The sequence below is a fragment of the Scyliorhinus canicula genome, chromosome 7, assembly GCF_902713615.1.
Source record: "Scyliorhinus canicula chromosome 7, sScyCan1.1, whole genome shotgun sequence".
NCBI lineage: Eukaryota > Metazoa > Chordata > Chondrichthyes > Carcharhiniformes > Scyliorhinidae > Scyliorhinus > Scyliorhinus canicula.
The window spans coordinates 88,395,258-88,409,190 of NC_052152.1; the positions used below are offsets into that span (position 1 = coordinate 88,395,258).

General features: G+C 51.9%; 1 protein-coding gene across 1 annotated transcript in view; it reads left to right on the forward strand.

Annotated features, from left to right (window-relative positions):
- Positions 1 to 13,933, forward strand: part of drd3 (dopamine receptor D3) — a 116,216-nt gene that overhangs the window by 32,122 nt on the left and 70,161 nt on the right. The window lies entirely within an intron of this gene.

The window sequence follows — 13,933 nt, forward strand, 5'->3', positions numbered from 1 at the left end:
CAAGGGTACTGTTGCACATTGTACCTATGGGACCCAGAACAGAGAGAATAGGAAATGTTGTACCTTAGTGAATCTGGCAAGATAGGTCTACCCAGGATGATTACATGCAACAAAGTATGGGTGTCATCCTGTTCAATATTTAGTACTCATCCAAGCCAGCTAAACTTACTGAACAGTCTAGGGAAACTGAGAGCTTTTGGAATGCATGTCCACAGATCCCTGAAAATGGTTAGACAAGCAGATAAGGTAGTCAAGAAAGCACACAATATTTTATGAGCTGAGGCATATAGAAGGAACGTTATGCTGGAACTGTATGCAACATTAGCTATGTGTTACAAATGCCTGGTCAGCTATCAAGAGTGACGAAGAGGCTAAACCAGAAAGTTTTATGGCGGTGCGGAAAGATCAAATCATTCCAGGCATGATAATATAAGAAATAGGGCTTGGTTATTTTATAAACAAACTTTATTAAAAAGAAAGGAAAAGAATATTTAAACTTTTAAACTTCAACCCTGACAATAACATGTTACATGGAGTTTCTTAACCTTAACACACTAATTCCCATTAAACCAGACTGTAACAGAACACTTTCGCAGGCAGACAAAGGCAATACATGCATTTATAAAGCAATTTTTCTTCTGGTCAGGACATTCGTTCTGAGCCCTATTTTCAACACCTGCCTCAGTGGCAACTTTCATGACCTGCTCGGTCAATTTCCATAGCCTTCTCCGGTACTTGTTCAAAACTGCCTTCCTTCTCTCCCTCTAAGCATCGCCCACTTCTGTTAATACAAAAGAAGAGAACCACGCTGACGATATACAACTAACCTCCCATTGATGGACAAAGATGCCATCAGGCTTTGTAATGGCCTAATAGCTGGTCAAACAAAAGTGTCCTGATGAACAATGGACCTGGGGCATCCAGTGGATTCCCACTAATGTGTTTAAGTCTGACTAGGACAATGTAACTCGGCCAGGTGTGGGAATATCCCTCTGACTCTGTCACCGCACGATAGGAAAGATTCAGGCTGCAACAATGAGAAGCACCCCACTATTCAACGGCACTCTGCTGTTTTTTTGGCCTAGTGGAGTTTCTCCCCGTTGAGGCTACACTTAAAGGGATTTACTGTCGGCGAGCTGATTGTGCCAGCAGGAACGGCTGTTTGCAGATTGGGACGCCATTTGACCAGCTTCCCTGATCTTTTATTCCCTCCAAGGTGCCAGGTGCTAGGGGAGTGCTAGGGTACCACCCTACACTGTCCTGACCAGCTGGGGGTCTCCAAAGGCTTGTGAGTCTCTCTCCACCCCCCCCCCCCCAACCTCGAGGCCCTGTTACGCCTGGTCCATGATTCTGTGGACCAGTACTAAACTGTGCCCTCGCAAGGTCTCGCAGGCATGGCAATTGAGTCTTGGCCATTAGGCTCATTGGGCGGAATGGGTCGGGTGACTCATGATCGTCCGGCGGCCAGCACAGAGCCCGATTTGAGGTTCCCGTGCAATTCTACTGTTGAGTCCTGATCCACGCCAGGCGCAAAGGGATTGCTGAATTGTGCCACAAGTCACAACAGAGACGGTAGAAAGCAGATTTTTAAGGATGATGGCTGGACTGCAGAATTTCCCTGGGAGGAACAATAGGATAGGTTAGAGTTGTTTTCTTTGGAACAGAAGAGGCCAAAGGGAGGCCTAATTGAGTGCATAAAATTATTAGGAGTTAAAATAAAATGGAAAGGAAGGCCCTATTCCCCTTGATTGAGGGGTCCAGAACCCAGGGGCCTGGATTTAAGTTAAGAAGTAGAAAGTTTTATAAAAAATGAACAAGTATGTATACATCGGTTGGCTTTTGCTATTTACAGCAGTTTCAGCTTCTCGTTTTGCATTCTCCAGTGGGTGCTTAATCCTAGCCAGGTTCCCAACTTTCCTCGCCCCCTTTCTTCTTGACCCCCCTCTCCTCCCTTCTAATCGACTGGCATTCCCTCTTCAGCTCCTATATCCTGTTCCTGTATGAGTGGCGTGACGCCATGTATATTGTTATTTACTGATTTAGGTTGGGCTCTATGTTTCTTTGTTCCCTCCCCTCCCTCCCCCGGATGGCAAATTTGATTTTCTCCATCTAGAGAAGTTCTGATAGATCGGAGGCCAGCCTGCAGCTTTGGGTAGTGCTGCTGACTGCCAACCGAGGAGGATTCTCCATCGGACAATTAGGAAGGCAAAGGTAAGGGCATCGGCCGTCCTCCCCATCAAAGATCTGGCTGGTCTGATACCTGGAAACCTGCTACTCTCGGGCATGGCTCTACCCTCATCCCCACCACATTGGGCATTGCCTCGAAGAAGGCTGTCCAGAACCCTACAAGTCTTCAGAAAGACCAGAGCACATGGACGTGGTTTGTCGGGCCTCTTTGTCACCATTCACATTCATCCGCCACCTCCGGAAGAACCTGCTCATTCGGGTTCTCGTTAAGCGTCCTCTGTGCACCACGTTCAGCTACATTAGGCTTCGGTGGAGTTGACCCTGTGCAGTGCTCTGCTCCAGAGTCCCCACCCTATTTCAAACTGGAAGTCCTCTTCCCATTTTACTCTTATCTCGTCCAGTGGTGTGTGTGCCCTTCCCAGGATGCCATACAGGATGCCGCAGTTCCCTTTTATTAAGATGTCCGCGTCCAGTGGGTCCTCCAGCAATGACTGTTGCAGTGGTTGTGGGTATGTCCCACTTTCCCTATGTAGGAAGATATTTTGACCTTCATATAATTTAGTTTATTCCCCCTGTCAGCTGGAACCTCTCTGTGATGTCAGTGTGTTGGCTGTGTAAAAGTCTCTAACTGTCAGCGTCCCTCCGTCCTGTCTCCATCTTTTGAAGGTGGCATCCATTGTCACGAGTGTGAACTTGTGGCTATTGCAGATGGGGGTCTTAAAGGACATTGTGGTTAGGCCGAAGTGCTGACGCAGTTGGTTCCATGACCGGAGTGTTGCTATCACCACTGGGCTCGTTAAGTGTTTATTCGGTGGGGATGGGAGTGCCGCCGTGGCCAGGGCCCGGAGAGAGGTTCCCCTGCACACACACCCACTCTGCTTCGGACCCCTTTATCCACCCCTTTACCCTCTCCGCAGTTGCTGCCCAGCGGTAATATTACAGATTTGGGGTTGCTAGTCCCCCCCCATGGCTGTGGTTCTCTGCAGCACCTTTTTTTGGGATCCTTACATTTTCTCCCCCTCCCCCCACACACAAACTCCATAATCAGTTTTTCTAATGAGTTGAATGAGGACTTGGGAATGTTGATCAGTATGGATCTGAACAGGAAGAGGAACCTGGGCAGTACGTTCATCTTGATCATCAGCCAGGGAAAGTGGGAGTGTGTCCCACCTCTGCAGGACCTTGTTAACTTCCTCCACCAGACTGGTCAGGTTCCATTTGTGGATCTCTGTCCACTCATGAGCGATTTGGATCCCTAGGTAGGGTCATTTATGCTGGGCTTGTTTGAATAGCAGTCTCTCCAGCTCGCCAGATGGGGTCATGATAACGTTCAGCAGGTGCCTGATGTTCAATGTTAGCTGTCTACCTTTGGCCAAGCCCGTTTGGTCGTCTGCTACCACCTCTGGTACACAGTGCTCCAGTCTCCTGAATAGGATCTTGGCCAGTATTTTCACGTCCACATTTAGCAGCAAAATGGGTCAGTAGGACCTGGATGTAGTACCTGGATTCTATTGGATCTTTGTCTTTCCTGGATATCAGCACGATTGAGGCTTGTGCTAGCATAGGTGGCAGTGTTCCCCTTGCCAGCGAGTCTGTGAACATCTCCTGCAGGTGCAAGGCCAGTGCTGCCGTGAATTTGTTTACAAAGGTCCGCCGGGAATCTGTCTGGTCCCGGCGCCTTCCCCGCCTATATAGAGTTAATACCCTCCATGACTTTTCCCAGTTGCAGCAGTGCTTTGAGCCCCTGTTTCCTGTCTTCCCCCACGACTGGCATATCCAGTCCATCGAGGAACTGTTTGATCCTCAAGTCCCCTGCTGGGAGCTCGGAGGTGCACGGCCCCTGGTAGAAGGTCTCAAATGCCTCGTTGAACTTCTTTGGCTCTGCTACGAGTATACCTTTGTCCTGTGTAATATGAGCTATTTCCCTCGTGGCTGCCTGCTTTCTCAGCTGGTGAGCCAGCAGACGGCTGACTTTGTCTACGTGTTCATACAGGGGCCGGGATTCTCCAATCCCGCGGCCAAGTTCTGACGCCGGTGTGAAAAGTGGCGTGAACCACTCCGACGTCAATGGTCCTCAATTTTCTGGTCTGCCCCCCTTCCTAGGGGACTAGGTCGGCGCCGGAGTGGTATCCGCAGCTCCAGCCAGCGCAGCACGGCCGGCACAAGTTCACGCATGCGCGCTACAGCCGGCGTGATTCCGTGCATGCGCGCCACGGCCGGCGTGATTCAGCCCATGCTGAATCTCCCTTCATGCTGATGTTGGTTAAAGTGCGGGGATATTTTTTCCCTTCGTATTGGCGGGCTATTTCAGGTGAAAGAGCCAACTTTCGGGTTCGTAGGAGGAGAACCACCTGCTGTGTGACTTCTCAGCACATCCCCATCACCAGAAGTCCTGTCCACTAGTTCTGACGAAAGTTCACAAACCTGATACATTGGACAGGTTTCAATGGCCTCTTTGCGCCTGACTTGGTGTCGGGACAAGGCAATTGAATCTCGTAAGTGGCACCGTGATCTGGATCTCACTCTCAATGACGAGATCCAAGTGTGCTTATATAACTGAGCCTTTAGGCTCATTAAATATGCGCTCACCCAATTCACCTGGGGCCCAAGGTTTACCGGCCTCACGAGTGAGGACGCCGTTTAGTATGTTCACAAAATCGTGAACCCGTCGAGATGGCACCTGGAGGGGTCTCGCCTCAGGGTTTGGTTACACAGGAGCTGTGAACAGGCAAATTGGCGATTCAACGACTATTCTTTACAGTTATATGATTTTCCTGAAGTCGATGTCATTAATAACTCTAATATACTTAATCTTGCATAATATCAGCATGATAGCTCTTTTCCTGGCACGGTGAATCAAATTTCATTAAGAAAATGACTGTTATAAAGTCATTACGATTATAAAATAGAGCAGCACAGAAGGAGGCTCTTTGCCTCCATTGTGCCTGTTACCGGCTCTTTTGAAAAAACTGTCCAATTACCCACTCCTCTGCTCTTCCCTATGGCTCTCTTTTATCTATTCATTTTCCCGCACCAGGCTTTCTCAGGTCACTTCAATTTGTCGTGGGGAGCTTCTTGGAGAAATAGCAACGACAATTGAGAGGTAAAATCCTGCTGGACAAATGTCGGAATAAGTGGCTGGATTTTCACCCTTCCATGGGGGCGAGGGCAGGTGCAGGCGCATTTTGAAAGCTGCTCGCCCAGATGGCATGTAAATCTTTCGAGCCTCTACGAAGTGCTGCACTTTTCAAAGAGAAGGCCAGTGGTACAGGGAGCCGGTAACCCACACAGCTCCAATAAACTTGCTGCTAATCTTGTTGAAGACCTTATGAGTGGGCTGGAGAGGAACAGAACCAAATTTTCAAAAGTGAGAACGAGAAGAACAAACAATCTTGGGTATTTTAGTGCATCTCGGTCAGCGGAACTGCGGGGAAACTTTTATTTATTGTGGCTACTGATTTAAAGACTTGGGGGGGGGAAACAGGGATGGACAAACTGTAGTTCTCATGCGTGGTGCAAATGTGTCATAGTTTGAGCAGAGTGGATTAAGTAGCTGATGAGCGAGTCGCTAGAGGACTACCTGCGCAATTTAAAAACCCTTGCACGGGAATGTAACTTTCAGGCTGTAACTGCATCCCAGCATATGGAACCCGCTGTTGTGGGGGTCCGGTCTAATTATGTGCGCCAGCGACTACTCGAAAAAGGGGCGCAGAACTTGGAGGACACGGTAGCGCTAGCAACCTCAATGGAGGTCGCGTTTCAAAGTCTCAACTCATTCCCCGCAGACCAAGCGACCCCATCGTGGACCCCCGACCAGCGACTGCCCCAGGCCTGCGCCGCGTGGCCACCCACTCACTATGGAGCGCCAGCGTGCCATTTTTGTGGCCAGCCCCAACACCCACGGCAGCGCTTCCCAGCACGCAACGCAACCTGCAGCAGCTGTGGTCGAAAAGGACATTATGCCAAAGTATGCCTGTCGAAACCAAAACCCTCTAACTCCTCCGCAGTCCAGAGCAATCGCTCCCCCAACTCGCAGGCCCGCAGACCCCGCAATGTTGCAGCGTGTCTGCCAACTTCGCCTCCGCCCGACATGTGCGACTCATGGGGGCCGCCATCTTGGCAATCCTACCCCAGGCGGCCGGACATGTGCGAGTCATGGGGGCCGCCATCTTGGGTGCCATCTTCCTCACCGCCCGCCACGTGCGATCCACGGGGGCAGCCATCTTGGACGCCATCTTCTTCATCGCCTGCCACGTGCGATCAACGGGGGCCGTCATCGTGGCCATCACCCGAAGTTCACCGCGACAACTACGACCTCCGCGGACAGTTATCACGGGGCCACTCCAGCACTGCTGATCGAGCCGCCGACTACCCGCAACTCAACGCAGTCACTTTGGTCTAGTCGCGTCCGAAGCACCTCAGGAGCTCGATGATGTCCGTTCAAGGCAACGATACAAGACACCGTGCCTCTTTGACTCCGAGAGCACCGAGAGCTTCGTACATCCTGACCTGGTAAGACGCTGTTCACTCCCTATCTTCCCAGCACGGCAAACTAACTCCCTCGCCTCGGGGTCGCACTCGGTCCAAATACATGGGCGCACCGTTGCGACCCTAACAATACAGGGCGCCAGCTACTCTAATTTCCAGCTGTACGTACTGCCAGACCTCTGCACCCCACTCTTACTCGGGCTCGACTTTCGGTGTAACCTCAGGAGCCTCACACTCAGCTTCAGCGGACCCCCACCTCTTCTCACCATATGCAGCTTAGAGACTCTAAAAATCGACCCCCCTCCACTCTTCACTAACCTAACGGCTAACTGTAAACCAGTAGCCACTCGCAGCAGGCGGTACAGCCTGCAGGACAGAGTATTCATTAGAGCCGAAGTCCAGCGGCTCCTACGTGAGGGAGTCATAGAGGCCAGTAACAGCCCCTAGAGAGCTCAGGTGGTGGTCGTCAAGACCGGGGAAAAGTTCCGGATGGTGGTTGATTACAGCCAGACCATTAACCGGTTCACGCACCTCGATGCATATCCCCTCCCCAGAATTGCAGACATGGTCAACCAGATCGCCCAGTACCGCATCTTCTCCACGGTGGATCTGAAGACTGCATACCACCAGCTCCCAATCCACCCGGAGGACCGCCACTACACGGCGTTCGAGGCAGATGGCCGCCTCTTCCATTTCCTCCGGGTCCCCTTTGGCGTCACAAACGGGGTCTCGGTGTTCCAACGAGCAATGGACCGAATGGTGGACCAGTCCGGGCTGCGGGCCATGTTTCCGTACCTGGATAACATCACCATCTGCGGCCATGACCAGCAGGACTACGATGCCAACCTCCACCGATTTCACCAAACCGCCCAGAAACTCAGTCTCACCTTCAATAAGGAGAAATGCGTTTTCCACACAACGAGACTAGCTATCCTTGGCTATGTCGTGGAAAGCGGAGTCCTGGGCTCCGACCCGGACTGTATGCGCCCGCCTCTTACAACTCCCTCTCCCTCATTGTCCCAGGGCCTTCAAGAGGTGCCTGGGATTCTTCTCTTATTACGCCCAGTGGGTCCCCCAGTATGCGGACAAAGCCCACCCACTATTTAAGGCCACACTCTTCCCACTGTCAGCAGAGGCCCGCCAGGCCTTCAACTGCATCAAGGAGGACATCGCCTAAGTGGCCATGCGGGCGGTGGATGAATCCGTCCCCTTTCAGGTGGTGAGCGACGCCTCAGAGGTCGCACTCGCTGCCACTCTGAATCAGGCAGGGAGACCAGTAGCTTTCTTTTCCCGAACCCTCTCCGCTTCGGAACTTCGACATTCCTCAGTCGAAAAAGAAGCTCAAGCCATTGTGGAAGCCGTACGGCACTGGAGGCACTAACTCGCAGGTAGGAGGTTCACCCTCATCACCGACCAAAGATCGGTTGCCTTCATGTTCGACAACTCGCAAAGGGGCAAAATAAAAAACGATAAAATCTTAAAGTGGAGGATCGAACTCTCCACTTATAATTATGACATCATATATCGACCGGGGAAGCTCAACGAGCCCCCAGATGCCCTGTCCCGCGGCACATGCGCCAGCACGGAAGATGACCGCTTAAAGGCTATCCACAACGACCTCTGCCACCCGGGGGTCACCCGGCTCACCCACTACGTCAAAGCCCAAAATCTGCCTTGCTCCACCAAGGAGGTAAAAGCCATCACCAGGGATTGCCCAATCTGCGCGGAGCGCAAACCGCGCTTCTATAGACCAGACAAGGCCCACCTGGTAAAAGCTTCCCAGCCCTTTGAACGCCTGAGCATCGATTTCAAAGGGCCACTCCCCTCGACCAATCGAAATGTGTACTTCCTCAACGTCATAGACGAATTCTCCCGCTTCCCCTTTGCTGTCTCGTGCCCCGATATGACCTCTCATACAGTCGTCAGAGCCCTGCACAGCATCTTCACCCTGTTCGGCTTCCCCAGCTACGTACACAGCGACAGGGGTACGTCCTTTATGAGCAACGAGCAGCGTCAGTACCTGCTCAGTAAGGGTCGCCTCGAGCAGGACTACCAGCTATAACTCCAGGGGGAAAGGGCAGGTGGAGAGGGAGAACGCGACGGTCTGGAAGACCGTCCTACTGATCCTCCGGTCCAGGAATCTCCCGACCTCCCACTGGCAGGAGGTCCTCCCCGACGTGCTCCATGCAATTAGGTCCCTCCTGTGCACTGCCACTAACCAAACCCCTCACGAGCGATTATTTGTTGTCCCTAGGGGCATTACCACGGAGGCTTCGCTCCCATCTTGGTTGAGGACAACGGGCCCGGTTCTTCTCCGGAAGCACATCCGGACACATAAAACGGACCCACTAGTAGAAAGGGTACTACTGCTACACTCAAACCCACACTACGCCTTTATTGAACACCCCGAAGGCCGTCAGGACACCGTTTCCCTCCGGGACCTGGCTCCTGCAGGATCCACCACTACCACCACCACCGCTGAGGTACCCCTCACACTACAGCCCACCCGACCCCCCCCCCATGCCCTGCGCCCCCACGCCTATAGTTTTCCTGCGCCTCCCTTCGCCCGTCGCACCGGTCAGGAACAAAGCTCGGACCGAACCACTCCCGGAGTCCACCCTCAAATCCACACCGCCCGTCACCACCCAGCCACCCGAAGAGGCTGCAACCCCGGTGCTCCGCTGATCCCAAAGGATGAGACGGCCACCGGACCGGCTCAACCTGAAGACCCGTCACCCCCGCCGGACTTGATTTTTTACAGGGGGAGAATGTACATCATGTAATTCACACTGTATAGTATTGCGTTCACACTATATAGCATTGTGTCCTTGTGGGCTCTGTCTGTGAGCCATTGCGCGGCTCTGCCCACAGGGGGCGATGAGGAGCTTGTACAGGGCTGCACCCTCGGCTCCGCCCATGGCTCTGCCCGTGGCCCCTCCATCTACCGGAAGTATAAAGTGCTGCAGCCTTGCGAGTCTGCCCTCAGTTCTTCTGGTCGCAGGCAGGCTCAGTTGTAAGTCTATTAAAACCACAGTTTACTTCCTATTGTGTCTCGAGTAAATTGATGGTCACATCAATCACATCACTGACACTAATGCAGCAAGGGCTTGAAACATTGGGTTAATTTTCCCATATTTTTTTAAAGTGTCGATCTTTATATTCACCCTATATTCAACCTCTTTCACAACATTTTTCTCCCCCACATGATTCATGCTGCGCACATGACAGCTTGCCTCTGATACAGTTGTCCCGGGAAAACTTAGGGCTGGATTCTCCGCCAGCAGGATCCTCCATTTCGCCGGCAGCGCACTCATGCCCTCGGATTTTCCAATGATGTGGGGGTGCCCACAATGGGAGACCCCATTGGTCAGCTGCAGGGATGGAGAATCCCACTGCCGGCGGGGGCGCGCCTCACCAGAAAACGGGGGCAGTGGTACGAAGAATCCTGCCCTAATCTTTGTAATCAACCTTTAAAGGCTTCCCCATTATTCCAAGTCCAGACATGGGGTAGCTGCCAGGAAGACAGCACCATGTTTCACAGAGGGAGCCAAATATCTGGATGGTGTAGAGCAGAGAGGTGACATCCTGTACCCGCCATCACCCAGACGTCCAGTAAGCAAGGTTAGCAACCATGTCTGCAAGGCTGTGGGCGTGATGGTGAGTGGCAGCTCGCTCAATAAGTAGACATGGCTACAGTGCCGAAAGATTAATGACCTTCTTCGCACAGCCAAGATTAGTGTACCTCCTCATGTCTCCCGCTGCACCCCTTAACACGCCCATCACACCTCTACGGTGATCTCACTCCCACCCAACTCATGGAGTCCCAACACTTGTCATGCAGTCCTCCCCCATCCCCCTCACACCCACCCCACAACCACACCCCAGGGGCTCCCCATTAGATAATCTGATCCTCGCATCCCTGCTCCCACTCACCTCCCACTCATGCCAAACTTCATCGCCATCTGACCTGGCAGGACTCTCCCATCTATCTCATTGCAGGATAAATTCAAGCACAACCAATGTGAGCAGGCCCGGCCTGCCAGAATCATGCACAAGCTCAGAACCCTAATGGCCTTTGAAGGGAGAGCCCTTAAGCTGACCGGCGAAGAGCAGGACCACACCTGTACAGAGGGTGAGGTGGGGCATGAGACGCTAGTCATGAGGGTGCTCAAGGCTGAAAACATGTAGAGAGTCCGTCCACCTCGTCAGTAGGTGAGGAAACATACTGGGACCTCTGACCTCAGAGGAGGCAGTGGCAGCTGAGATGAGTTATTGAGCCTCTATGAGCCTGTAGATCACCCCGTTCAGTGGCAGGCCACATTCAGTTCTCCAACTGGCAGGAGTCAGACATTTCGCAGAGGATAAGAGAAGCATCACTCTGTCCTCATTGCAAATCACCTTTATTCTCCCATCGCCCATGAATGTATTCATCATCACGATGAACTCCCATGGGCACCACATTCATGAGTGGATGTCAGACCCCATGGTCTTCACACCATAGTCCTGGTCATCCCGAAACCAAGGGACAATGAGAACATCCCTAGCCCTGCGCACCATACGGGTCCTGGCCATCGCCCGAGGTCCTTCTTCTGCCTCCTCAGATTGACCCCTCGCCGCCCTTCTCCACCTCCTCCGCATCTGAGAAAATGTGGCGCTCTGCCGTGTCCTCCTCACCCACTTCAGTGCCAGGTTGCGAAGAGTGCAACAAACCACTATGATGCAGGACACCCTCTGGGGGCTGTATTGAAGGGCTCTCCCAGACCGGTCCAGGCACCAGAACTACACCTTCAGCAGTCCAAATGCCTGTTTGACCAGTGAACACATTGACGCACGAGCCTTGTTGTAACAAGTCTCAGTGGATACTTGTGGCCTCCACACTGGCATCATTAGCCACCTCCTGAGCAGGAACCCTACGCTTTGTCCCTGAGGAGCCATCCCTCAAGTTGTTGCTCTCCCTCAAAAATGCCTGGGATCTGCGAGCATCCCAAGATGCAACTATCATGGACACTCCCGGGAAACGGGCACACACCTGCATGATGTACATTACATGGTCACAATGATGTGGACATTGACGGAGTGGTATCCCTTGCGGTTCAGAAATGATGCCCCATGCCGTCATGGGGAACGCAGAGCCATTGGGTGCAGTCGATGACACCCTGCACCTGGGGCATCCCTGGGGCTGTGTGGAAAAAGCCCATGGCCCTGGCTCACCTGGTCCTGGTTCAAATTGATGTACATGTGGATCCTCGCAAATAGCACACCTGTGACTTCCCTTATTTACTTTTGTGCATCTGACTGGGAGATTCTGCACAGGTCACCCATGCAGCTTTGAAACAAGCCACTGGCATAAAAGTAATTGCGGCACTTTCAGGACCACAGGCAATGGGTGATATCCCAGTCCATGTGGTGCCAATTCTTGCATCACCTGGCACAGGTGATCCGACTTCCCCCAGGACAGAGGTAGCTTTCTCCGGCACTGGACTCTGACATCTGGAGGTAGGAAGTTCTACAGGGGTAGACCTGTGGCCGGTAGTGTCTCCATCTCCTGTGGCTGGAAGATTAAAGGGCCTTGCCTCCCTCTCCTGTACAGGGTAGAACATAGAACATAGAACAGTACAGCACAGAACAGGCCCTTCGGCCCTCGATGTTGTGCCGAGCAATGATCACCCTACTTAAACCCACGTAACCCAACAATCCCCCCATTAACCTTACACTACGGGCAATTTAGCATGGCCAATCCACCTAACCCGCACATCTTTGGACTGTGGGAGGAAACCGGAGCACCCGGAGGAAACCCACGCACACATGGGGAGGACGTGCAGACTCCACACAGACAGTGACCCAGCCGGGAATCGAACCTGGGACCCTGGAGCTGTGAAGCATTGATGCTAACCACCATGCTACCGTGAGGTACTGAATGCGTGCAGCAGCAGATTGATGCCACTGCTGCTGCCTAATAGCAATCAGAATAATTGTAAGCTCGACAGCTCTATGATTCTCTTGAATCAAAAACTGAAAGGAAGAGAACATCAGAGTGAGTGATGTGGAGCCCTGACAATGCCCTGACCCAGAGCCCTCTCAGGACCTGGGATGGCCACACATATGCTTCCCCCAATGTAAGGACTTTTCCAATGAGCCTCACTCCCTCCCATGGCACACAATTGCCACTCCCCCAAAGTTGCTCCTCTCAATTCTTCCTAAATTAAGTGCTTCAACCCTTGAGAGCCTCAGTGCTCAGCCTGATTCTCCCAGTGTGAGTACAGGCAGTTGAATGCATTTAATGGACCAGCATTCTAACCTCACAGGGGAAACAAGATGCTGCCATCCGTCATCTCATGCACAGGGTGATCGATAAGCACCTTAACCATAACACCTTGCATTGGGGCCACATCTGTGTTGCTTCTCCATCATGGAGACGCAAGTATTAGCTTTGGAGTTCAATGCTTAAAGACTGCACTTCCGAAGGGTTAACAATTGGGCAACAAGAAGTGGCACACTCATGCATTGCAATGCTAACTAAATATGCTCACAGTAAAAAGTCTTACAACACCAGGTTAAAGTCCAACAGGTTTGTTTTGAATCACTAGCTTTCGGAGCACAGCTCCTTCCTCAGGTGAATGAAGAGGGGGTTTCAGAAACATATAAAGACAAAGTCAAAGACGATACTTTGAATGCGAATCTTTGCAGGTAATTAAATCTTTACAGGTCCAGACGGAGCAACTGGAGAGAGGGATAATCACAGGTTAAAGAAGTGTGAATTGTCTCAAGCCAGGACAGTTGGTAGGATTTTGCAAGCCCAAGCCAGATGGTGGGGGGTTAATGTAATGCAACATCAATCCCAGGTCCCGGTTGAAGCCGTACACATGTGTGCAGAATCTGGCTATCTGTTTCTGCTCAGCAATTCTGCGTGACAATCCTGACCCTAGATTTAAAATCCAGCCCCATGTATCATGTCTGCTTCATTTTGTTCTTAAATATTTTGAAAATGGGTGGAGAGTGATTGGAACGAGCAACAGCAATTTTTGAAGTGTAAAGTTTCAAATCTTAAGGTCAAATTAGTCCAGATCTCAAACCAAGGCAGAAATGGATAGGCGCTAACTGACGGTTGTTACCTCACCAATATTGCCATAACCTGCACTGAGGTCAGAGGGTCGGAACCATTAGGTTTCCAATGGCCTCACCTGAATACGGTCTCCCTTGATGAGGGGGCGGGGCTAAACCCTTTACCGGGTCGCTCTGTGGACATAAAAACCCAAAT